This window comes from Cupressus sempervirens, chromosome 10 (assembly GCF_028749045.1).
Source record: "Cupressus sempervirens isolate cs-2001-9-10 chromosome 10, ASM2874904v1, whole genome shotgun sequence".
Classification (NCBI taxonomy): Eukaryota; Viridiplantae; Streptophyta; class Pinopsida; order Cupressales; family Cupressaceae; genus Cupressus; species Cupressus sempervirens.
Window position 1 is genome coordinate 916,614,289 of NC_143127.1, and position 27,524 is coordinate 916,641,812.

Genomic DNA, 27,524 nt, shown 5'->3' on the forward strand with positions numbered 1-27,524 from the left:
CTCATGATTATTGCAGGGAGGGGCATCAAAGACCATCCACCATATATTGCAAAAGTTATATCTAATATCATCATGTATACACCAATGGATGAGGAACCTTTAAGTTATATGTTTAATAGTGTCTTGTTCTCCATGGTTTTTAAACAATGCACATATGCTACCTTTTGCTATTTCCTTTTTTCTTACATCTTTATAGGATGATTTGTTTGCATAATATATTCTTTGTTCTTCTCACTTAACATGCCAAATATCTAGCTGACCACTAACAAAAGCTACATGGCTCATAATGGATTCAAGAGAGGATGCTAGTTGTGCTCTCATAGGATTAGTATTCCTGCAAGCTTTTAACCTACCAATGATTGCTTCTAATTCATTTTTCCCTCTTTCTATTTCATTTATTATATTGTCTTAGATGTTAGGAGGTCTTTGAATCAGTGGAGGTTGCGAAAGTTCATTTTGATCTTGTGGAAAGTTTTGATTTTGATCTTGTGGAGGGTTTTCATTTTGATTTTGTTGATCAAGTTGGGGATGTAGTGGTTGATTATTCACATTTCTTGATAAGAAACCAATTGCATTTTAAATAAATAAACAAATTTGAAGCAAAACTTTAAAAAGATACAAAATAATGCAAAAATAAGAGTAGAAAACATACTACATGATCCCAATCTTGATATATAGCAACGAGGAGGCATTTTGAGGAGGAGAGTGGGAAAATTCTTCAACTTCTACAAACTACATGTGTGCTATTGAGGGGAAAGAAGGCAACAACAAAAAGAAATAAGATCAAATGCAATGGGCTATAGGTTTGCAACCCATATATAAAATTTTTTAGGTTTTAAAAGTGTGTATGCACCATAGCATGTACACACTTTGGCTTGGGCTCCACAAGCCTAAGGCTTGTGGAGCCCAAGCCCAAGTGTGTGCATGCTATAGTGTGTGCGTGCTTTTAGAATTTTAAAAATTGGAGTTGTGTGTCACCTTTTTTGCACCACAACTTGGTGCATTTTCCCTAAGGTCAAGCCTCATCTATCAACAAATCATGTTCCTCATGGGGAATGTCACCATATCCCTGTGTTCACCTTCTCACCCATCGTTTCATCAAAATAATAAAACTCCTTCTAAAGTTTGTCTTGATTCTCTTTAGAAGTGGAAAATTGAGGGCTTTTTATAGGTTGTCTAAGAGGAAATTTAAAGTTATCCTTTCTTCACCACTTCATTAATTGTGTGAACATATTCAAATGATTCATTTTTTATGTTAACACTAGTTTCCTTGGATCTAGTTGACTTTCTAGATTTTCCTTGCAACCTATGACTTCTCCTCTTAGGGATTGACTTAGAATCCCTCAAGGTTTTGATTTATTTTTGCCTCTTGGAAACCCTCTTAGTAGTGGTTGTATGTGAACCCTACCCTTCTAAAAAGTTTTTTTTTCCCTTTGACAACCCTCTGAGTAGTGGTTCTAGGTGAAATCTTCCTTCTAATTTTCTATTTCTTGGATTCATGTTTTTTTCTCTAATTTTTATTTCTTTGCCTTCCCTACCAAATCCTCTATTTTCTTATCTTTTCCCTTCTTCTTTTGTATGAAATCCCTAGTTCTTACTGGGGTTTTGTATTGATCATTAATTTTAAATAATGTTGGTGAACTATTGTTATTATTGGAAGAGATCTCAAAAGGAATTGCCTCAATTGCAGGAGACCTTACACCAAGGACTACTCTATAGGTAGAAACACCTAGTGTAAACTTAATAGTTTTCTACTATTTTTTCTAATCCTATGGGTCAAAGGTTGACACCTAAGTCCCATATTAACTTCATTAAATTCTCTAACTTGCACAAAAATATTCCCATGTTATTAGGGGCACATCTCTTTAAAACCTTTCTACTAGTAATTTGATCAAATAATGATGGAATATGGAATTATATTACCTTTTTGAGTCTCAAATTCTATAATTGATAGAAGATTGAAGATAATATATGGAAAATTTATCTACCTTCTATGTCTCACATGGCTCATCAACTTAAAGTGTGTTAAATGTAGATTTGATTGTTTTCCTTTACAAGTATGGTATTTGCTAAAAAATAAAACAATTTGGTTCCATTTCCTTGACATAGACAACCTCTTTGCTTCTTTCTTATCTACACTAAAAGGAGCTGAGTCATAACATTTTTTTAACTCTACTTTTTCTTAACTCGGGATAATTTTCACCATCCATAGGAAACCCAACACTTTTTCTATTAGTTCCTTAATGGCAATTACTTTCAAGCCCTTAATTGCTAGTTCATCATTTGAAAAGGTCTATGAAAATTCTAGTGCAATTTTGTTATTGAATCCATTTATCTTGAGGAAATATTCAAGCCACCCACATTGCCTAAGTTTTGGTTCACAAACTTAGTCCCAAAAATCATTGTGTGAATTGTAAGTTCATAACATATAGGTTGACCTCCCATTGCTATAGCTTTGGTTCCAACCCTTCAATTTTTGTCTCTTTTTCTAAGTATCTCCAATACAAATTTGGAAACGGAAATTTCCTTGTGAAATTATTAACTTTGTGAATACTTATAGAACAATCAATGCAACTTCTTAAACCCTCTGTAACTTCCTTTCAAAAAAATTACACTATCACCAAGATAAATGCTCATCTAGTTCCTTCCTTTTTAGCATAGTTATCTCAAAAAAAATCATTAGAGGTTAGATGTACTAAAAAGGTATCATTATAATGAATGCTGGGAGAATTAATACTACAAGAAGGTTAAAAAAATTAAATAATGGTCACATGAATACACACTATACACAAGTTGTCACTTAATATTAGGGCCATAAGATTTATTACAAGTACACCATCTTAAATTGAAAGCATCTATTATTTAATACCTTTCAACACCAATCTCATAGCGACTTCATGGACCTATTGGGACTCAAAATTATAAGCACATTTTGAGTACCATTTTGAAAATTTTATTAAAAATGAACCCCTATAGGAGTTTTTCATGCATTATGCTCGGTTGTCATTTTGAAGCCTATGATGTGTTCCAATTGCTTATCACTTTTTATTTAGTATGAACATGTGTTTCATGATGATAGGTTGCCATTATGAAACATTTTGTGAAGTATCATTTTGAGCATTTGTCAAATCTACATTTTCCTTCTAAATGTCAAACAAAGTTTAGAAGTCTAGTTTGCAACTGAATATCTTGTACCTGGTAAAGTTTCATGATTCGCTACTTTGGGAGTGCTTAGTTTGTATATTAGAGAACCTATATTCCTTATTTCAAGTCGTTTTGATATGTTTTGATAAGGTTTTGAATTCTTCAAAGTTGGTTTTTTATTGTTATCATGTTGATGCACATTGTTCAGATTTTTGGGAAGCGTTGTTTGATAGTAAATATTTTATGACCTGTGAAGTATTTTGAAGAAATGGTCATACCACTACATTATAGTCATAAAATACATCCTATGTTTATAATTTCAAGGTCTGTTGAATCCATTTGATAAGTTCTCCAAGTTGATTTCATTTGTAGAAAACTTAAACTACCTAGTTGTCTTTTATGATAGTTTATCAATAGCCTCGTTTGATCGATCATAACTTTTACCCAATCAACCAAAATGTAAAAATTCCTTGCCGTTGCATTCTAGGGGTCAAAGACATGTTATGTTTTAGATTTGAGCTTATGGCGAATATATTTGACTTATTTTCAAATGCAATTTCTAAAAGTTTTACTGGTAATCAGATCTGTAGATTGATTGGAAGGCTTGTTTGCGGTATTATAGTTTTGAAACCATGATAGATGAAGCTATACAGATTGCACCAATGTATTCTATTAAGGAAATACTTTCAGTGTGTCAATTTTCAAGTCTTGACCAATCTATTTGCACATTTTTCTAGGGTCTTTCCATTTACAAAAGGATCTTTTTATACCGTTTTATCCGGTTCTCTAGTTTCAAGTAACCAACTTTGAATGCTTGCTAGATTTTTCCAATTATTCATCATGAGCCCAAATTGTACACTCATACTCTCCATATAAAATTCTGCAAATGCCCCAAGTTTCATCTCCCTAAGTGATCATTTGATTGATTTTCAAGGCCAAAACCAAATGCAATTATATGTTTCTAACTTGTTCACTTGTACAACAGATTCAAGTAGGTGAGTTTAATGGTCAATATCTTTTGACCTAAATGTCGTTTTGAGATAAAATCTTTGAAGGTGAGAGTATGTGGACCAGGGAACATGAATACAAAGTTGTGGGGTTTGGTTATTTTATTTTGTCAGTTTTTAAAGCAATCTTAGAAGCCTCCTAGCATGAAAGTGATATTTTCCAAAAGAACGTTGGAAATGAGTTTTAAATAGAAAATTAGTGATCAATTCTAAATCAGATTAATAAAATAAGTTCAAGGGATCAATTTGAGGGATCAAGTGTTTGAGTTTGATTTTTTTTTACCAAACCCACTTTGGGGCCCCATTGACTTCTCAAATTAATAGGGCATAACGGAGATTCAAGATGCCCAAAAGAGGTTATAGTGATTTTGATCATTAAAACTATTCAATATGCATTTATCATCGATTAGAAATCAAATGGTGGGTGTGTTGGATTAATATATGGTGAACAATGAAACAAGGACGTCTAACATACTAGTGAATCTTTGAGGCTTGCACTTGTCATGATCCATTCTAGTAATGGGTTTTTTCCTCTGAAAATATTGTTTAAATGCTTTTGGCATGAGATGAGATAATGTGTTATGTGCTCTTTGTCAGGGAGATGGACCTTATTATGTGCCTTGAATAAACTCCAATTCACAGTGCAGACAAACTCAAATAGGATAAATGAATAAGAGCCTCCATTATTCCGTTTCTCTTCCCACTCTGCTCGCGAATACATAAGAAGACAAAAAAATTGTGTGTGATAGTTGCTGATGAGTTGCAGAGAGTACTAGCGTGGAGCCTGATCTGTTTGCAGTGGGCTTGTGATCAGAGAATTGGATGATAGAATTTGCCTTCATTCGAAATAAGACATCCGTGGTAGTCCTTTCAGATTATGCCAGTGACGACGAAACTAATTGCATATTTGACTTGGTGATTGTTGTGAAATGTATGTTGATTTCCTATTGGATGTACACGGAAAGCACAGAGCACCGAAGTCTTCAATCAGGTTTCTATCTCCCACATGTATCACATGCAACGTGTTATGAGTTTTCACCAAAAAGTATGGATTAAAGAAATGTGTAAAGAGAACCCCCACAACTTGTGTGAAGTTTTGGCATATGAGTTGTGAGAGGAGAATGCATTTAGATCTTAAGTGGATTTGAGTAGGTATCATCGATCAAAGATGAGTATGGTTACAACCTGATTTCTGCCTAAAGCCATTCACATCATGTAATATTTTATGAGCCTCATATCGGTGAAGAAATAGAAACAATGATGCTGAGGAATCCTGATTAAAAGGAAACTTGAAATGCTAATGTTGTTGATAAATTGTGCATAATGCTCAATTCACTCTTATGGCATGGGGGATAACCCAATTTAGTGTAGAATGTATAACCTTTCCGAAATGTCCACGTAGCACCCACGGTTTGGGATAAGGAAAACAAGTGTTGATGCAATGTGAAGGAAAATTTTTGACCGCAAACTGATCTTCTATGGACTGTGATATGTCAAAATGGAGATGATAATGTTTTAGAGGCCTGATCTGACCGTGGAAGACGTTTGATAGTTTATTCCAGCTTGGGCATTGAGTTTCACGTCTTTGTGCTTGTAAAAGACGAAGTGATGCTAAATTATGTAATCAGACATTAATGGGCATGGAGCGACATAGATCAAAGTTGAATATCTCTCCAATAATTCCCGTGAGATCAAAGGAATATGAAGAGATTCTTTCAATCATCCTCCACCAAATCAAATGTGTTAAAGCAATTTGTCAATAATTCAAAGAGGGCGGCAAAATGTGTTGTTCGTAGAAGTGATTGGGCGTTTCATTGCATCAAAACATCATCTCCAGTGAAGTACAATTTCAGAAGGGATAGTTAACGCAGAGAGACCCATTGAGATGGATTTTGAATGCATAAATTGGTGTTAAAGATGCCACTGTAGTGAGTTAATAACATGGTGAATTCGACTGATGAAGAGCAATCTTTTTTCAAACACAACATCGCAGGGCGGAAGGCTTGGTCAGACAAGCCAGTAGTGAACAATGGAGGGTTATTTTGAATAGAAAATGGAGATCCCAGGGTTCGTGCAGATGTGAAATATCCCCTCGCAGTTGCGTAGAAAAGGATGTAGTGGTGTGAATTTCTATTAGCCCACATTCAAAGGGAGAATATTGTTTTGGTATTTTTTTTATATGTGGAGTTACTTTTGAGCAATAATTGTGACAACTAGGCATGAAATGGACAAACGAGAAATCGTAACACGACAATTCAGATGAGTAATCAGAATCCTCCACGTGGCACACACACCAAGATGGTGAGTTGGCAGAATTTGATAGGTGGCAAGCTTGACGCATCATCACAAGGAAAGGTAAGGTTGTTAGAATGTGAAGAAGTGCAAAGGCGCCACATGGCAGTGGGAACCGAGTGTCTAGATAGGAGGCACCACATGGCGAAATCACGCACAAGGAAAGGTCCTTGTTAGAATGTGAAGAAGTGCAGAGGCACCACATGGCGAAATCACGCGCAAGGAAAGGTCCTTGTTAGAATGTGAAGAAGTGCAGAGGCACCACATGGCGAAATCACGCACAAGGAAAGGTCCTTGTTAGAATGTGAAGAAGTGCAGAGGCACCACATGGTGAAATCACACACAAGGAAAGGTTGTTAGAATGTGAAGAAGTGCAGAGGCACCACGTGGCGAAATCACACACAAAGATAGGTTGTTAGAATGTGAAGAAGTGCATAGGCACCACATGGCAGTGGGAACCGAGTGACTAGATAGTGTCAACATAAATTAATTACACCGCAAGGCATGGTCAACACCGACCAAGATGCTTCTAGAGGCATGTGCGGCCATCCCTCCAACTGCCAATTACTCACATTAATAATACACCAAAAACCACTTCTGGAGATTTCTGTACATTTATTACATTTGTTGTTATAAATAGACTTGCTGGGCCTGGAGTTTTCAGAGCTCATTTCCTAAATATTGTGCTGTGTTATTTTCTCTGTGTGTTTTTCATGGTATCAGAGCCATGATTAATGATTGGTGAATGTTTTGTTTTGCTATGTGAACTGAAGGAGATTGCTGTTACAATCTACAAGCTGCTGTTGGAGTTGAAGTGTTTCTTTGAACTGTTGGCATTGGCATTGTCTTAGAGAAGAAAGATAACGTGCTGAAGAAAGTAGATCTGTTGCAGCCATTCCTAGAGGAGTAGAAATTATTGTTGGTCAAAGAGTACATTTGAATTTCTAAGAGGTACGTATTGAAAGATAAAAGAGTATAGTATTGTGTGGGGCTGTAATACTTATTGTTTTAATATAGAGCTTTCTCTATTCTATTGTGCCGCTGAAATAAGCAATGAACTATCGAATGTCTCTTTAAATCTGAAGTTGTTAATGACCATTTGGTTATTTCAAATTTGTGAAGAGATTGAGTAAGTTTGTTCATGGTAGTGGTGTTGATGAAGAGTTATTTGAAATATTGAAGGATTAAGTTGTTCTGTGGGACAGAATTGGGTGCCATTTATTTTGTTATGGTTATCTATCTTACTGTGATTTTCAAGTACAGTTGAAGTGTTGAATGCTCTTTTGATTTAGAAGATGCACTAATCCTTTGTTTGTTTAGATATGTTTGTATGATTGAGAAGTGAGCGTATCTTTTGGAAGATAAAAATTATGTATGCTTCAAGGTGTGTGGATGTATGTGATTAAGAAGTGTTATTAAAGATTTATTGTGAAGAGATTGATAAGAATAAAAAGTGGGTAACTTTGTGTGGAAAAGACAAATTTGATAAGGTTTTTTATTTAAAAGTCCTTGCTTGATTGGTTCATAAGAAGGCCAATATCAAGGGTGGTCTTTTGGTATTTGATTGAAATCTAACTATGGCTGGTGAGATGTTTAATCTTGTGGTTAGTGAAAAATTGAATGGTTCAAATTATGCTAATTGGAAATGTGAGATGGAGTTAATTTTACAAATGAAAGATTTATGGGAAATAGTCACAGAAGAAGAACCTGAGGATCAAGATAAACTTAATAAATGGAATAAAAAGGATATGAATGCACGTGCTACACTTTTGTGGAAAATTAGTCCAGGGATTAGGCCTCATGTTCAAGGTTTAAAAACAAAAAAGGCAATATGGGAAACTTTACAACCAATGTATGAAAGAACAAGTAAGTTAAAAGCAATGGATATTAAGAGGCAATTAACTCATTTGAAAATGAAAGAAGGAGATAGCATGAATGATCATATTGCTAGATTGAAAAATTTAAGAAATCAGCTGGCAATGATGAAGGTTGAGTACGAAGATGATGAAATCATAGAATTTTTAATTGAAAGTCTTCCAGAGGAGTATACTAATTTCATTCTCACTTTAGAATTAACTGACAAATTTGAAAATATAAAATTGCAAGAAGTCTATGGTGCTTTGTTAAATGAAGAAGAAAGGCTTCACAAGTTTACAAGTGAGTCTAGCAAGAGTCAAGCATTTGTAGCTAGAGGGAAATACAAGAATTATAATCAAGAAAGAACATATCAAAATCAAAGACCTAATCAAGGGAATCAATATAGAAATAATCAAAGACAATGGTCTCAACAAAGAGATAATCAAAATAGGAAAAATTATCAAAGGCCACAAAATGAAGGGAGAAATTACAATAATAATCTCAAAGGAGCAAATACTATCAAATGTCTCAAGTGTGGAAAAGAGGGGCATAAAAGTGATCAATGTTTTAAGAAATGACAAAAGAGATTTAATCAAAGAAGGCAATCAAATTTTGTTCAAGAAGAGGGTGATCATCATATAATGATAGCTTCTTTGGCTACTCAAGGTGATTCAAGTAATGCATGGTATATTGATTCGAGAGCTAGCCAACATCTAACTCACAACAAAAATATATTTAGCTCTTTAGAAGCAACAAAAGGTGCAAAAATATTTCTTGGTGATGATAGTTCACATGACATAGAAGGAATAGGTACAATTTCAATGAAAGGTAATGATGGTAAAAATTTGGAAATAACTAATGTGAATTTTGTACCTAGGTTGGCCAAAAATCTTCTATCAATGAGTCAAATAACTCAACATAGATATAAGGTGGAGTTTTATTCAGATAAGTGTTTAATCAAGAATATTAATGATGGATACAAAATAGTTGCTAGAGGAGTTGAGAATGATGGATTATATAAATTTCAAGCTAGTGTTTCTAAGAAGGCTTATATCACTACAAGATCATCCTTAAGTGAGTTATGGCATCAAAGGTATGGTCATTTAAATTATCAAAGTTTGGCTATGCTTTCAAAGATGAATATGGTTGATAGATTACCCTGGATAAAATTAAATACAAATGTGTGTGAAGGATGCATGGTTGGTAAACAACATAGAGACACTTTTGAGAGGTCTACATGGAGAGCAAAGAGAAGTCTAGAACTTATCCATAGTGATTTGTGTGGTCCTATGAATCCAACATCAAAGGGAGGAGCTAGGTATATCTTGACATTTATTGATGATTTTTCAAAGAAAATTTGGGTTTATTTCTTGAAACAAAAGGATGAATTGTTTAACAAATTTGAAATATTTAAAGCTCTTGTGGAAAATGAAAGTGGAAATAAGATCAAGAGAATTAGAATTGACAATGGTGGAGAATATGTAAACAATAGGTTCAAATCATTTTGTGATCATCATGGGATCAAAAGAGAGATGACTATTAGATATACTCCTCAACAATATGGTATTGTTGAAAGGAAGAATAGGACTTTAGTGGAAATGGCACGTTGTATGCTACAATCTAAGAATCTTCCTTTGTTTCTATGGGCTGAAGCTATTAATACCGCATCTCATGTTTTGAATAGATCTCCCACAAATGTTTTGCAAAACATTACTCCTGAAGAAGCTTGGAGTGGAAGAAAACCTAATATTAAGTATTTTAGAGTGTTTGGATGTGAAGCCTATGCCCATGTACCAGATGAGATTAGAGAAAAGAAATTTGATAAGAAAAGCATTAAGTGCATCTTTGTGGGGTATGATGACCAAAGGAAAGGATATAGGTTATATGATCCTAGTGTGGAAGATGTGTTTACAAATAGGGATGTCAAGTTTAATGAAGGGTTTGATGATATGCCAATATTCACTCCTATTTCACATGTGGCCATTGAGAATCATGAAGATCCTAATTATTTTGAAACTAGTGAAAGTTCTAAGGAACCCTTTGACATGGATGAAGAATCTAGTCCTTCTCCAAAGACCAAGAGTATTCAAAAAATTTATAAAAGGACTCATCAAATTAATTATGCTTTGATGACCACCATAATGAAGACTAATGATCCTCAAACATATGAAGAGGCCAAAAGAAAACATGAATGGGAAGAAGCTATGAAAAATGAGCATGATTCATTGATAAAGAACAACACTTGGGAATTGGTAGAGTTGCCAAAAGGTAAGAATGTGGTTAACAATAAGTGGGTATATAAGACCAAGTTCAAGTTGGATGGGAGTATTGAAAAACATAAGGCAAGACTAGTGGCCAAAGGGTATTCACAAAAAGAAGGGATTGATTACACAGAAACTTTTGCCCCAGTAGCAAAGATTAGTACTGTCAGACTTATTATAGCATTAGCGGCTCATTTTAAGTGGCCTTTACACCAAATGGATGTTAAAAATGCATTTTTGAATGGTGAAATTGATGAAGAGATTTATATGACTCAGCCACAAGGATTTGAAATACAAGGGAAAGAAAATTTGGTTTGCAAATTAAGGAAGTCTTTATATGGTCTCAAACAGGCTCCAAGGGCTTGGTATGTAAAATTGATGAATATTTTCAAATTAAAGGCTTCCATAATAGTCCACATGATCCAAATTTGTATGTGAAGGAATTTTCTAGTGGTGATATCATAATTATTGTGCTTTATGTTGATGATCTTATTATCACAGGACATAACATGGATAAAATTAGTAACATAAAGTTAAGCTTGCAAAATACATTTGAGATGATAGATCTTGGTTTTCTACACTATTTTCTTGGTATACAAGTATGGCAAAAGGATGATGGATTTTATCTTTCTCAAACTAAGTATGCCCTAGACATATTGAAGAGGTTTCAAATAAAAGAATGTAAATGTGTATCTACTCCAATTTCTCTGGGGTTGAAATTAAGCAAGGACGTGGAAGGTGAAGATGTTGATCCTACCTTATATAGGCAATTGGTTGGTAGTCTTGTATATTTAACACACACTCGTCCTGATATTTCTTTTGCAGTTAGTGTGGTTTCCAAATTTTTGAGCTCACCTAAAGTCTCACATTGGATAGCCGCTAAAAGAATACTAAGATATGTGAAAGGGACTTTAACGATGGGCATCTATTATTCATTTCATGGAGATATTTCCCTTATTGGCTATTCAGATTCTAATTGGGCAGGATGCATGGATGATCGTAAGTCCACTATAGGTCATGTTGTCTATCTTGGTGTAGGTCCCATTTCTTGGTGTAGTAAAAAGCAGTCTACCATAGCTCTATCCACTATAGAAGCTGAATATACTGCAGCAAACAAAGCAGCAAAAGACATCACTTGGCTACGAGTTATCTTATCAGTCTAGGCAACATCATGCAGGGCCTTCTCTACTTCATTGTGACAATCAAAGTGCCATATCATTGTCTAAGAATCTAGTGTTCCATGCTCGCACCAAACATATTGACATCTATCATCATTATATTAGGCATCTTTTCCAACAATAAGTGATTCATCTTCAATATTGCAAGATAGAGGACCAGATTGCTGACTTATTCACCAAGGCTTTAAGTGAAGCCAAGTTTGTATCTCTTCGACATCTTTTGGGCTTAAGAGCAGTGACATAATTGTCTCATGGTTGTCATTCAGGGGGGATTCTTATGAATTCCAAACATTGTATTTAGGAGATAACAGATTGTAAATGGGTACCTAACAAGGCTTTAGGCCATGACCCATCATATGTAGATTATGGGGGGATATTTAGATAGTAGATAATAGCAATTTAGGGGGGATGTCAACGTAAATTAATTACACCGCAAGGCATGGTCGACACTGACCAAGATGCTTCCAGAGGCATGTGCAGCCATCCCTCCAACTGCCAACTACTCACATTAATAATACACCAAAAACCACTTTTGGAGATTTTTGTACATTTATTACATTTGTTGTTATAAATAGACTTGCTGGGCCTAGAGTTTTCAGAGCTCATTTCCTAAATATTCTGCTATGTTATTTTCTCTGTGTGTTTTTCAGATAGGAGGCACCACATGGCAAAATCACACACACTTGCAAGCCCACTGTGTTAGAGTTGAGAAGAATGGTGATTGCTACACATTTCAATGGCACCCAAATGAAGAATGGTGATTGCTACACATTTCAATGGCACCCAACTGATAGTTGATGGTGTGGCACACAGTTGGTAGCTGATGTGGTAGCATCAGTGAAATAGAAGGTGACATGTGGTGGTTGAGGACAAAGGCAGTGATGCCAACGAATGCCACATGGAAAAATCTTGTGATCCCGTAAGACAATGATGTCATCATCATGATGAAGAGAGATGTTGCTACGTGGCAATGGGGATGAGGCTAATGGAGTAGGCACCTAGTGACGTGGCATGCTAACAAGAATCTGAGCACCTATCAAAGCGTGCATGGCATTGATGTGGCAGGCCGACCAAGGCATGCTAATAAGATGATGATGTGGTGACGACTAGATCTGGTGGGCCAATCAGAGCTCAATAGTTTGAAATGGAAAACTTTGAGGATTATTTCAAAAACTTGAATGGAGATTAAAGTTTAAAGTGGGTCCCGCATTTTTAAATTGGAGTGTCTTTTATTATAAAGTTTTTACTTTATAATAATTCAATTTGGATGCGGCTATCCTCCATCCAAATTGTATAATTGACCAATTTTCAAAAAATCAAAAATATCATGGATTTTTCTAAAAACTTCAACATTTGATATTCATGATCTACATAGTTTGTAGTAAAAAACAACCATAAAATTGGAAAAAAAATCTGGAAAATTTTTTTTTGACTTTATTTTGTCTTTAGTGCATTTTGGATGGAGATTAGCCTATCCCATTCAATTTACCCTTCCCGATTTTCAACGAGGGGTTTCTATTCTAAATCTTGAGTAAAGATCATACTATTATATATCATTGGAAATCTGTCAGAGGGTAGTTTCTATTTTTTCCATAAGATCAAGTGCATGTAGTAATGGGTGAGAATTATTCTCAGGTTTCTCTGACGTGCTCCATTTTCAACTATATTTCTTGTTCAACAATTCAGATTCGGTTTTGACCTAAATGGTAAAGTGGGTTGTCTCTAAACTTGGAGAAGGTGTTGCTATTTGTGTTCTTTTTCCTTCTAATTAGTTTGGTGGGACTTTTAGCCATATTTTATCAGTAGTTATGGTGTTTTATGAAAAGGGGTTCTCATCATTTTGGAAGGATATGTTGGTAAGTTTGTTTAGCACAATGATGAGATCTTATTCAATATTTAGTTGTGGAGAGAAGAGAGAGGTTTTAATTTAGCAATGGATGAATATTCAAGTAGACAAGTGGCATCTATTGATGACATCCAAGATTTTCGTTTTTCTATATCTTCTCTTTCTCTTTCTTTGTACAAGATTGGTTCCAATCTATTAAGAAAGGCTCTAACTTTGATTCCACTTATTGTCAACATTTTTTCTCTATTTGAACAATAATAATGAAGTCATAGTGATAAGTCCTAGTCTATTTTGTATTTTATGAGTTATTTTCATGCATATTGAATGTATGTCTCAAGGAAATGAATACAAAGTAGCAAATGCAAGTAGTTTCATTCTAATTCTTGTCTCCTATCTCTGATGTTTGTAATCTTTTGTTATTTGTGGACTAAGAACATAGATCTCAGTTGTAGTCTTTTTAGGGTTGTATGTCTTTTTTTTTCTTTTTTGTTGATTCAAGGAATCAAGTAAATTTTGTGTATGTTGATAGGGTTGCAGATTTCATGGAAGGATTCTGATAAGCATGAGATTCATTATGAAAACTGATGTTTGATTCACAAAGTGAATGGATAGATAATTGATAGCTTGATGTATGTTGTAGTTTGTCGGATACCCAATGGATTAGGCATTGATCTCAATTGGAGATTGCATATTCTTGTTGTCTGATATCTGGTTTATGCTGAAATAAATTTAATATCAAATTTTTTTCCCTTTTATGTTGAAGAGTTGAAAAGATAACCCCCACTTAGCTTGTGAATGCATAGGTCATATTATTAGCTATTTCACACTTTTGTTATTGCATGAGTGAAGAAGATTCAAGGTTTAATTTTCTTTGTCCAGATTTAGATCTATATTTTGCAATACTCATATAGATGAATCTAAGGTCTATCTACCTAGGTTTTGCAAAGCCTAAACTGTAGAAGGAGTATAGCTTTATAGTTGGCCCGGGTTCTATTTCAAATTGCGTCCATCATAGGAGTTAATTTCCCTTAGATGCATCTTTTTTCAGCTACTTAGTAGTTAAAATCACTATTAAATCAGGAGCCAATAGGACCATTGATGGACTTTTGCTCAATGTTCTATTTCCCCTTTTTCTTTCCACTTTTTCTGATTCTATATGCACTCCCTCTAAGACCTCTAGGATCTCTTTTTGAGCCCTTCCCTGGGAACATGTGTACTTGGTCAACTAAATATGGAATAGGTTGACCAGAAGTAGACCTCTTCTTTGAGGTAAAGAGGCCTTAGGACCCAAGGTGCCTCAGGGTTTCCAATTATTTTAATTTGATCCCTAGTTATCTTGTATTATTTTTCTACCTGAAAACTAGTATAAAACAAATCTTGAGATGTTCATTTTGACATCTTATCTCATGTGTAAATATCTATCTATGCATTAAGAATTATGTATTCAAGCATTCAAACAAGTAAGTTTTCATCAAGTATTCAAGGTATTCAAGGCTTCAAAGATTCTTTGTGAACATTTCCTCTTCAAGATCTAGCATTTTTTTGGTCATCAAGAGAGAAGATCTATAGTGAGGCCTTCATTATCTTCTTCACTGATGCACATTTAAACCAATTTCTCCATGTTTTGGTAGATCAATTTCAATTGTGGAGATATCTTACATATCAAATCCAACATGTACAATACACAAGCAACACAAATCATTATTGACAAGGGTTTTTATGAGCAAAGTGAATACTTACATTTATCTTGTTTCCTTTATATACATTTACATTTCAATTTCAAGGTTGATTACTCAATCTAGGGCTTGACCGAGGCAAGTCCTCATCCAACCAAAAATAAAAAATAAATTTACTGTGTCCAAGAACATGGTAGCAAATTTATGGTTGTAGATATGGAAATAACTACCCAATAGATTTTAAAATGGTCTACATTGACCTAGTTAGAAGGTCATCTTGGTAGTTCTAAGTAGGATTGTCAACTAGGCATGGTGGGGGGGGGAGAGGGGACCCACCCCCAACCCCCACATCGCAAATTGTCCCTAAAACTAACTGGCCCTAGCCCTGGCCTTGAAGACCTAGGGAAGGGGCCCCTGACCGATGGGTAATTAGTGGAAGGATGCCATCAAGACCCCAAGCACCAACCGGGATGTATGAGGATAGTGCCCTCGCTCGAGTCAAAGGGTAATGGGAAGAACAGATTATGTCCAATCCTAAAATGTCCTAAAGAGGGATAGCTGAGAGAAGTGCATGCACGGCCCGGGAGGGTGGCATCTACCCTGGTATTAATGTCATTAATTAATCAATTAGTGGAGGAGTTGGGTGCCTATTGCTATAGTAGGACCAAATAGCCCCATCCTTATGGCCCCATAGAATTGATAGGGTGACAGATTCTACAAGTAACATGCCAAAATGCACACCCCAATCGAATAATCTACCTATTTTTTTCTTAGCAAGGTCAGATAGCTGCTTTGGTGGAGTCAACAACTAGTACATATATCATTGGTGGTGCTAGAGGTGGTGGTGGAGAAGCTAGCTCGTCTCTCGAGAATCGTTCAGCTCTAGAACTCAATCTCCATCTCGATTCGCTACCTGATATAATAGTTTTTTTCGGGGGGAGGGGGCGGGGGAGGTGCTTGGGGGGTGGGGGTGAATTAGTACTTTAAACAATTCACCCTTTAAACACTTACTTTCCTTTAACCTATATTCAATCTAAACATTCACCCTATAGTGTCCTCTATATCTTCTAAGTAAAATGATAGTTATTGTAACTTACAAAAATAAAATAAAACAAATATTAAAACCATAAAATTGAAACACATAACACATTGATCTTGGTATCATAGAAAACCCTTGGGCAGAGGGGAAAATTGTGGTGGGGATGATACCCACAACTCATCATTGCAATAATAAGGTGTTTGGTTAAAATCTAACAATAATGTCATCTCCTAAATGAGTACACTCCCCTAAAAGTGTCTAATACCCTTCTAAGAGTATCAACAGTCCTAGAGATTTTATCCCACTCTTATACTATTCACCCAATTAAGGGATTTACAAATGAGTTCAAAATAAGAAATGTTGAGTCTTATTATATACCACCTTGTAAAAAGAATTTGTAATCTTGTTGATTTACTTGTTAAATGAAAACAACAAGAAATTGACATGTGCTTGTCTTTCCTCTACTTGATTGGTCCATTACTTCTACCACCAACTATTCTCCTTCCGATAGCTTGTTTTATTTGTCACTTCACTGATAGCTTCACTTCTCTAATAGCTTCTCACTACACTTCTACCTTTGATAGCTTCTTTCTTCTTTATCATTTTCTTTCTTTCTTTCTTTTCCTTTTCATGCATATTCACTCATTTCACTTCCTAGCCTAATTAGGGTTTCTAGATTCCTCCCTAATATTTCTTTGACCCTTTCTTCCTTGTGACACCAATAAACCTTAACATCTCTAATAGGCTAAGGTTTTTAGCATCCCTGATAACACATTAGTCTCCAATAGTAATCTAGTTAAACATCACAACTTGATCATAACATAATAGAACATAGTTTTGATAAACAATGAAAACACCCTAAAATCATAACAACACAAGTCTAGGATTTTGTCAACAATTTCCCCCTTTTGCATTGGTGGAAAAACTATATCCTCTTAATTCAACTTAAATTCTCCAAGATAAGCTTTTTCCCTTTCTACATAAATTCTCTATCTTCACCTTCACATCTTCGCCCCTTTTGACAACAATGCCAAAGGGTGAAAAACTTAGTTCACTCCTTACTTGGATGACTTTATATATTTCATTTTTCTTTCCATACTCATCATTATGTTAATAAAACTATATTGCAAAATTGAGATATGACCTTTGACCTATATAATTTGTCCAATAATATATGTACTTGTTTATGTTGATAACATTTCTAAGAAAATATATGTCATTACCATTTTTTGTTACATGAGACTCATGTAGAGTGATAACTGGTAATAATCAATATTGACAACATAAGTCACCAATAGAATTGACTGCATGTCTTTTAGTCCTTCAGATATTGTATCCTTCAAATTACTTTTCTTCTTTGATAGTAGTATAGTAACTTCAGCTAGTCTGGCCTTATTAGTTCCCTATTGCAGTTTCATACTTAACTCATCCCAAATATCCTAACTTTTCTCTATTTTATCTAAAAAATTCTCTAATTATTTTTCACTCTCCTTTTTCTTTTTAATATTTACTTTAGATAGTAGATGAGACAATGTTCTCTTAACTATATTCATTCTCCACTTGTCTTCCAACTTACTCAATAAATCTGATCTTTCTTGTAATCTCTTTGCATATAGTTTTCTCTCTTCATGACTCATCTTTGCATAGGGTCATTTAAATATCTCAAATTCAACTCAATTATTGATTTCCTTCTCTTCATATTCATCTTCTCTTTTCCTCTTTTTTGTGATTTTTTCTCCCTATGTCATCTCTTGCAAAGTTCCAACAACGCGCACTTCTAAAGATTTATTTTTGTCTTCCACAACTTTCACTTGGATTTATTTTTCCATTTTAGTATTCATGCTCCAAATATCTTCCCTTACTTCTCATATATTAGTAGACTTATCAGCATCTATCACTCTTTTTTCTATTACATTCATACTTGATTCCTTTATTTGTTCTTTAATCTTTTCTTTAGATGTCTCATTTTTTTGTTCTCCTCTTTCTTTATTGTTTCCAGCTTCTTCTAATTTTGTACGTTTAATTATCTCATCTTTACTTTCTAATTCTTGTTGAATTTCATCACCTATTAGATCAGTATGCTAGCATAATTGTTAATTTAAATCATAAATAGTTATAATTGGTAGTGATTCCTATGTCATAGTATCCTTAATATGAAAAATCATCTTCCACATCCTCCTACTATCACTTTCAACATCTTCAATCATTCTTGCAACAATTTTGACTTTTTTGTAATTGATGGAAAAATTCCTCTCATGCTCCTTCATCAATCTATCTATCTATGTAACTACTATGTTTGGTTTCACCATATGTAAAATTCTTTCTCAACTATCTCTCTCCAATTTATTTTTATTGTTCCACTTGAATATGATTTTTTCATACAGTTTTGTAGGTATTATGTCATTTAGATTGCTCAGAAAATATGAAAACTTATGCATGGTGTAGATCACTACTTCTTCTATAATTGATTTCTCTTCTTCAGTTCATTTTTTAAACTTGTATTCCAATATGTTTCCAATTCTTCCAAATTCCTTTATACTTTTTGCTAATTCTTGAATAGTCTACTTGAATATCTTTGTTAGTTGTTTTACAACTAATTACAATTATTCCTTCTTCCTTTTTACTCTTGACGATATCTTTCCCAGAGTTTTACTTCTCTTTCTTCTTAATGCTTGGGCTGCCACAAATCTTGTTTGTCTTCTTTTCTTTCATTTAGCAACCTATTTTTACTTCTTTATCTTTTCTTATGTGGATGGTATATTAGTAGACTTCTTCTTGCTACTTATTTCTCATTTGGACATCTTTTCTTCCATGATGATTTTCCTGTAGTTCTCCTCATACGTTACAAATATTTCAACTCCCTCATCTTTTGGTTCAGCTATAGTTGCTTAGTTATCATTTGAAGTTCATTATCTATTACTTCATATCCTAATAGCGTTACCCATGACAGTTTAGGTTCTACAACTTTCACTATACAGGAGTGTGTACTTGCCAAGGAACATATTTTCCTTCTTGTACCTATTCACTATTTGAGATAGAATCCCATTTTTTTTACTTCCTTAAAATGAAACCACATCAAACTATTGTAATTCCTTCCTAATGTTTTAATGAATCTATTCATTTGATGTATAATCGGTTCACCAACTAATTAATTCCTATGCCACTTGTATGGCTCCTCCAAGAATCTTGTTACTTTTCTCAACCTAAGAGATCTTGTATCTGATTACCAAAGATACAAACCTTAATCCTTTATCTTTGATTTTCCTCACAACAAACATACTTTGATCTTTCCTATACCTTGTTATTCTATCAATCTAAATTTTGGGATCCTATTATTTTACACACTTGTAGCCATTTCTTGATAGTCCTTTGATAGTACTAACGATTTCCTTTGTAATTTTGACTTTTCAATTGTCCAACCATAGGTATTCTCTATGCACTCTTATAAGTAAACTTTGATCCATTCTTCATCAAGGTTTTTGGGTAGATGAACAATCTAAATCGGTCCAAATTTTTCATTATGTGGTTCCTTTGTCTTAAATTTCTTCATATGTTGATTCAATTTCTTCATTACCAAACTCAACCTACTCGCTTTGAAGATGACCACTTTCATCCTCTATTAACAATACTCCATCAAGTGTCCCTAATAGTGCTCATGTTCCCACTAGGTCTTTGAATTTCAGTGATCATATACTATATTTAGGTTCTTCTTCATTGGATCTCCGTATCAATATACTTTTGCCTTCCATATTGTTAAGGTTCAACTTCAACTTCTTGACTAGTTTCTATCTTGGTTCGAAATGCACTTTGACTCTTTTGCTTTTACACATTTTCTCTTTCAAAGATATGAAAATTTTGATAAATTTTTTCCTTTATTTATTGCTTATATTCCCAATGGCCATTGTAGCATCAACATTAAGTTCTAGCTAAGAGTAACTAATTATTCAATTATCGATATATATATATATATATGTGTGTGTGTGTGTGTGTGTGTGTGTGTGTGTGTGTGTGTATTCCCAATGGCCATTGTAGCATCAACATTAAGTTCCAGCTAAGAGTGACTAATTATTCAATTATAATAAAAATATATATTTTCTATCTTTTACCAATTACCGACATATTCCTACAAGCATCTTTTTACTTTTTGAGACCTTATTAGTAATCAATCATAGTTCTATGTCCCACTATTCACTTACCCAATTAGTTTGTAGATGAAGTTCCCATGTCATCTGACAAGGGTTCCAAGGTTGTGGTAGTTTCATTACCCATATTCTTTCCATATCTCTCTCTCTCTCTCTCTCTCTCTCTCTCTCTCTCTCTCTCTCTCTCTCTCTCTCTCTCTCTCTCTCTCTCTCTCTCTCTCTCTCTCTCTCTCTCTCTCTCTCTCTCTCTCTCTCTCTCTCTCTACAGTTCCTTTTCTTTTTCTTGTCTATTCATTTTCAACATTACACTAATACCAGTAGTTATAGGTGGAATGTTTGTATCTCAAATAAAAGTAACATGGTATAATAAGTGATCTCTATGAGCAAGTTAATCATTATCTATGTTATGAAGTTATATGTCCATGTCCTCCACATTGCTAGTGATTCACAAGTTCAGTTTCATAATCCTCTAGATAGTGCACACTTTTCTTCTTTGTCAGTGATCTTGTTTTACATGTATCTGCCTTGTGATCATAGTCATTGCATTTTCAGCAATAACCATTAAATTTTATCTTAGTTCTCCAACCATTTTCTCTTGTTTTAAATTTTTGAGCTTTATTGCCAGATGCATTGTAGTGGTAACAATAACCATTAAATGGTATTTTTTTGTGCTAGTTTCCTATTTATATCCATACAAATCTTCTATTTGATTATATTCTCCATAATAATAACAAACATGATGGTACTTTAGTCTTCCCATGCCTTCTTTTATCATTGATTATTTAGAATTTGATGTTTCACCTTTCATTATTGAATTTTTTTTGATATAGGTCTTATTAGTATAAACCAATTGCTCATTTTTCTTTACCAACAGTGTATCCAATCCTAGCATGCTTTCTTCAAATCTAATAAGGTTGACATTCACCTCCTTCTCAACCTTTAGCTAATTGCTCAAGTCCATATTTTCCTTTTCTAAGTTTCAATTTTCATTCTCGATATTCTGACTTCTTTCAGTTATCATATCGATTAAATCATCATGTGCATGTATATCATTTTTTCATCTTTCTATGACTAAATATCTTTCATTCATTGTCTCTATGGCATCTTGATATCTCAATTCAATTTCATATTTTTCAGTTTCAAGATTTCCCACTTTATCTAATATCTCGATTAATTTGACTACCTGACTCTCTTGTTCTCTTTTCAATAGGTTTAACTGTTGGAATTAACAAGTGGGAAGATTTACTTCTGAGAGGGAGGGGGTGAATCAAAAGTAACTAACTTTTAACCTTTTCAAATCCTTTTAACTATAACCATTCACATGCATCTAATTTATCTAATAAACTTGAAAGTAAAGACATGCATGAAAATAGACAACACACAATTTTGGTAACCCAGAAACCCTCCAAAATGAGAAGGTAAAATTGGGGTGGGGATGACATCCACAAAATATCACTGCAGCAATGTGTAACTATTCAAGGTTGCAATGTTTGACCACTTCTAAAGGTCTACCCTTTGAAAGGCCTATCCTATTAAAGACTTTACACTTTGTTAGAAGTGACTTGGTTAAAGGATTTCACTACCTTCCTAAAAGTAGGCCTCGTTAAAGGAGTTTTTTAAATTCACTTGGAATGCCACCCTGTTAAAGGATTTACAAATGGCTGCTAGACCAACCTAAGTCCATAGGATTTCTATATCTAATACAATTGGTAGAGAGTATTAGAAAGCTTTTGACCTGATAGCTTTGCAATCTTCATTTGTTGATTCTAGATCCTTGCTCTGCTCTTACTGCTCTGATCCTTGCTTGATCTGATATGTCACTCTATGAGATTCTGATACTCTATTCTTCATCAACTGGATTCTGCAATGTTGCTCTGTTCTTCACTAAGTCTTTTTCCCTTCTGCACTTCACTATAATTCACCCATACACTTCTATATCGCATATCTTCTCTCTTGCATAATGAGGCTTTGTTATCCTTTTAAAGATTTCAAAGACTTACGGTTAGGTATGAATCTATGATCAATATTAAATCTTCATTTTGTACTTATTTCTTGCACTTTTCCTATTTGTTGCATGCCTTCTACATTTTTCTTATTGGTTGCATGTTGACTACATAGGTAATGCAAGAGATTTGATCTTATCTTCAAGATCCTTCAAGATTCATCCCATGTTAGCTCCAAAAATAGTTTACATTTGAGTTTGTGAAGGCACAAACTCATATGTTGATTCCATGTTATTTGACACATCCTAGTTGCTAATGCTCGACACGTATAGGAAAACTAGCTCACTTGGCTCCTATAGCAATTTTGTTTCACTCAGCATCTTTAGTGACTCGACATCTATACTTTGCTCAACACTTGAACTTTTCTCGGCACCTAAAGATTGCTCGACACTTGAAGTTCACTCGAAACCTATTGAATTTTGTGGCTCAACATACATTGTAGCTTGGCTTCTATATTATACTCAGCATTGAATTGAGAATTGGTTAAGTGTGTTGACACTCAAATGTCAAAACCAATCTAAGACTAACAATAACCTCTCTTTCAATTATTTTTTCTTTTGTAGTAGTTCATCATTCTTTTCTAGTAATTAATTTATTACATTATCAACTTCCTTAGAGCTAACATTTCCTTCTGATAGTTTATTCAAGTCATCCAGACTCATCTAGAGTTTCTCAGTGAGTTCCTTTCCTTTTACAAATGAGGCTCTAAGCTTGTCTTTTAATTCAAAAATTTATTCATTGCATCCTTAGGGCTTCTAATTGTTTCATATATTTATAGCTAGCCATAGTCCAAAGTTCCTCAAGTTATTAAACTTTATTTCAAGAACCACAAGATCTGATACCAGTTTTTCGTAGCTACAAGTAGAATAAAGTACTAAGAGGGGGGAGGGGGGGGGGGGGGGAGCAGTACTTTAAACAACCTTTTAAAAACTTACTTTCCATTAACTGATAGCCTGTCTAAACATTCACCCAATAGTATCCTTTATATCTTCTAAGTAAACTGATAGTTATTTTAACTTCAACAATAAAATGAAATAAACACTCAAACCATGGAATTGAATCACCTAACAAAGAAAACCCTAGGTTAGAGGGAAAAACTATGGTGGGGATGATACCCACAACTCATCACTACAGAAATAGGGTGCTCGGTTAAAAGCTTCCAATGATGTCATCTTTTGAATGACTACACTCTGTTAAAATTGTCTAATACCCTACTAAGAGTATCAATAGTCCTAATAAAAATTACTCTATTAAGGTATTGTATCCCACTCTTACAGTGTTCACCCAATTAAGGTGTTAGTCTCATTGCAAGATATATTGTTAGTTAGTGGCAAAACACTTGCTCGTAATGGACAGACAGTAGTAACTGAGTTATTAGTCTATAGTGTTAACCAAGCTCACAAAGGAACCATGCAAAAAATGTTAACTAAGTAGGAAGTAAGTAGTGTTGATTAAATTTCTATGTCAACCAAGTTGACAGTTCACACTTAGCTATAGTGTCAAATAAGTTGAGTGCCTATTATGCTCCAGTATGAACCAAGTCTGAAAAACAATTTTGTTCCAAGGTGATAATCAAGGTGGAAAAATAGTGTGAATTAATTCAACAGTGTCTATTGAGTGATCAATATGAACTGACCATCTAGTATCAGCCAAGTGTCAGAGTTAGCCAAGGTGATAGTGTTTCCCAAGTATCTTTAGCATTGCCTAAGTAAGCCATTAGACTTGAGTTACACCACTGAGTCAACTTTGTAATTATTTTTGGAATTAGTTATATTGTAGCCAACCTTTGATGAAATTATTTGGAATATTATAAGTATGAGGTACTTTTTATCCAAATATAAGATGTAATAATTATAATTGAAGAACATTAGTGAATATGGAAGAGAAAATTGTTTGTAGGCTACAAGCACTCCAAGGAAAGGAAGAGATGCATCTATCATAGTTAGGTGATCAGTTTACTTTAAAGGATCTTCATCAACAATCACAGTTGCACTTTAGAGATCAATCCACTGATTCCTAATAGGTGCATCAGTCCCAAATCCTTTAATCGGGTGGACCTAACAATCCTTTGCATAGATTCCTAACAGAGTACATACTTAACTATATTGTATAAATCCTTTCACAAGGTGGACCTAATAGTCCTTATTACTCTTAACTGAGTAAGATCATAAGAAGTGATCATTTGTAAGCCTTAACATACCAAATTTATTACTATAGTAGTGAAGCATTGTGGGTTCATCCCCACCCTAGTTTTACCTTTTACTTGGAGGATTTTTAGGTTACCAATATTGTGTCATGGTGTTGTTACTTGCTTTCAAATTTCTAGATTTGATTGTGTATAGTTGTGTATGTTATGGTGTTGTTACATACTGTTGTATGTTTCATGCATGCAAGTAGATTAGACAACTCAACAAAGTGGATTAGTTGAAGAATTTTAAGTGGTTATTGATTCACCCACCCCCCCCCCCCCCCCCCCCCAGTTACCTAGCTTGCATTACATTTCTAAAAATTGGTATCAGAGTAAGGTTCTCATATCAAAAATTTTAGTAGCTTGAGAGAAAAGATCAGAGACAATGGAAGTATACAAGCTGGTGAAAGCCATTGAGGAGAATGAAAAGTTGGATCTATATGTGGCCATGGAACAAATCAAGAAACTAAAGTAGCAACTCTCTCAATCCTTGAAAAGAAGAAAAGAGTTAACAAAAAAGATGAATGATAATTGCTACATAGAAGAAAGAATTGAAGATATTTGCAAAGAGAGAAGTTTAGATGAAGAAGATGTAGCTATAGAAGATCTACTTAGAAGGAACCTTATTCTTCAAGAAGAAGTCAAAAAATTGAAAAGAGAATAGGAGATTGAATTAGTCGGGATATGTAAAGTCATGGAAAAAAAGAACCGAGCTAAAAATGACAAAACTATGGCAGAAGAAGATAGAACATTACTCAACATTGAGATCCAAATTTTACTATATCAGGAAGATATGGAAAATTAATTAAATAATGTAAATCAAGAAGTCATTAGTTTAAGAATAGAAAATGAAGGACTTGGGGATCTTAGAACATGAAGAGAAACCAATGAAATAATGATGAGATCACAAGAAAGCATGGATTAGTTAGATAAAATATCTCAAAAAAGACATAAATGGAAAGTAGGATTGGGCTACACTGAATAAGGAGAGTCATCATTGCAAGTAGCCCAAGACAACAAAAGGCCTACATGCAATCATTGTGGAAAAATAGGGCATACTTCAAACAAATGTTTGGGTAATGGAAAGTAAAAATCTAATGGAAAATGTTACAATTGTAAAAAACATGGATAGAGGACAAGTGAATGCACAGAGAAAACCAAGATTGAAGGAAAATTGTTTGCATGCAACAAACAAGGCCATAAATCTTCAAAGTGTAGAACCAAGAATTGGAATCCTATTGAACAACTTGCTAAAGCAATCTTGGCTAGGAGTACAAGACTTAGTAGAGATTTTATTTATGTGGAGAATTTGGACATATAGGAGCTAATTGCATGAAGACTCACCTCAGAAAGAGAAATCCTACCAAAAGATGCTATGTATGCAAAGAACTTGCTCATCTAGGAAAGATATGCATGAATAGAGGTAAATTTGAAGATGAAAAGAAATAAAGGCTAACAATATCAAGACTCAAATGGAGCAGCAATGGGTGAGGGAATCTCTAAAGAATTCAAGTGAAAACAGTGAGGCTATTGACACCAAGACAATGGATTGGGTGATTTAATTATCTCCACATGAACAGGCAAGGAGACCATTGGACCTATGAAAAAACTCATATTATACATCAGTTCCAATCATCCAAGCACAAAATTTCATACTAGCATATCAGATGCACTTGGACAGAAGTAAAGACTCATACTAGACTAAGATGTTAGTTCTAACTGAGTTACTCCTTTGGCCTAACTGAGCTATTAGACAAAAATAAGTCACTCCTTAGACCTGGCCAAGCATGGGTAGACTCTACCCAGTCACTAAATTAACCAATCATGGTTAGTTAGTGATAGTTGAGCATTCAAGGGTTAAAGACCAAATTGAGATTCTTTTACCTACCCAGGAATAGAGCATTTAATGAAGACCTACATAAAAAATGTGATAAAAAGATGAAATCACAATTTCATTTTCACAGTGAATTTAGATTTTTCTAAAGAGTGTAGTATCCCTTGAGATTCCAAAGAGATTAGGCACAAGCGTGTTGGAGGAAATTCTCAAACAAAGTTAGCAGCTTCAAATCAATTGAGCATTATGGCAGCATCTTCCAATTCAAAGGTCAAGAAGGGTTTAGAAATGTTGGTAAAATTTTTTGCTTGATAGGTATGTTGCTTCTAGCACCAACTATTCTCATTCTAATAGCTTGTTGTCTTTGTCGCTTCACCAATAGCTTCACTTCTCTAATAGCTTGTCACTTCACCTATGCTTCTGATAGCTTTTTTCTTCTCTATCTTTTTTCTCTTTCTTTTCCTTTTCATGCTTATTCACTTTTTTCACTTCCTAAACTAATTAGGGTTTCTATATTCTTCCATAATCTTCCCTTGACATTTTCTACCTTATGACATGAATAGACCTTAACATCTCTGATAATCTAAACTTTGTAGTATCCCTAATAATATATTAGTCTTTGGTGGTAATCTTCTTACTTTAACATCACAACTCAATCATAACATAATAGAATATATTTTTTACCAACAATGAGAACATCGTAAAATCATAACAACAAGGGTCTAGGATTTTTTCAAGGTAATAGGTCTTGGGAACATGGTAACTTTGTGGAATAGTCTCTGGACACATTTCCTCCTAGTTGACCTATTCCCAAAGCCTTAATAGGAAAAATAGTTTTTGGGGTTTTCTATCATTTCTATTTTATTCAAGGATCCTCGAATGGCATTTTAGAATCAGGCTCTAAGTCACACTTTTTGGAGGAAAAAAAACACTTCCCTTTACAATTTTCAAGATGAGTACTCTACCCTTCATTTCAATTTTTAGTTTTAACATAATTACCCATATTAATTGTGTTGCTTGCATTCATTTAGCACTTAGATCTACATTACACATCTTA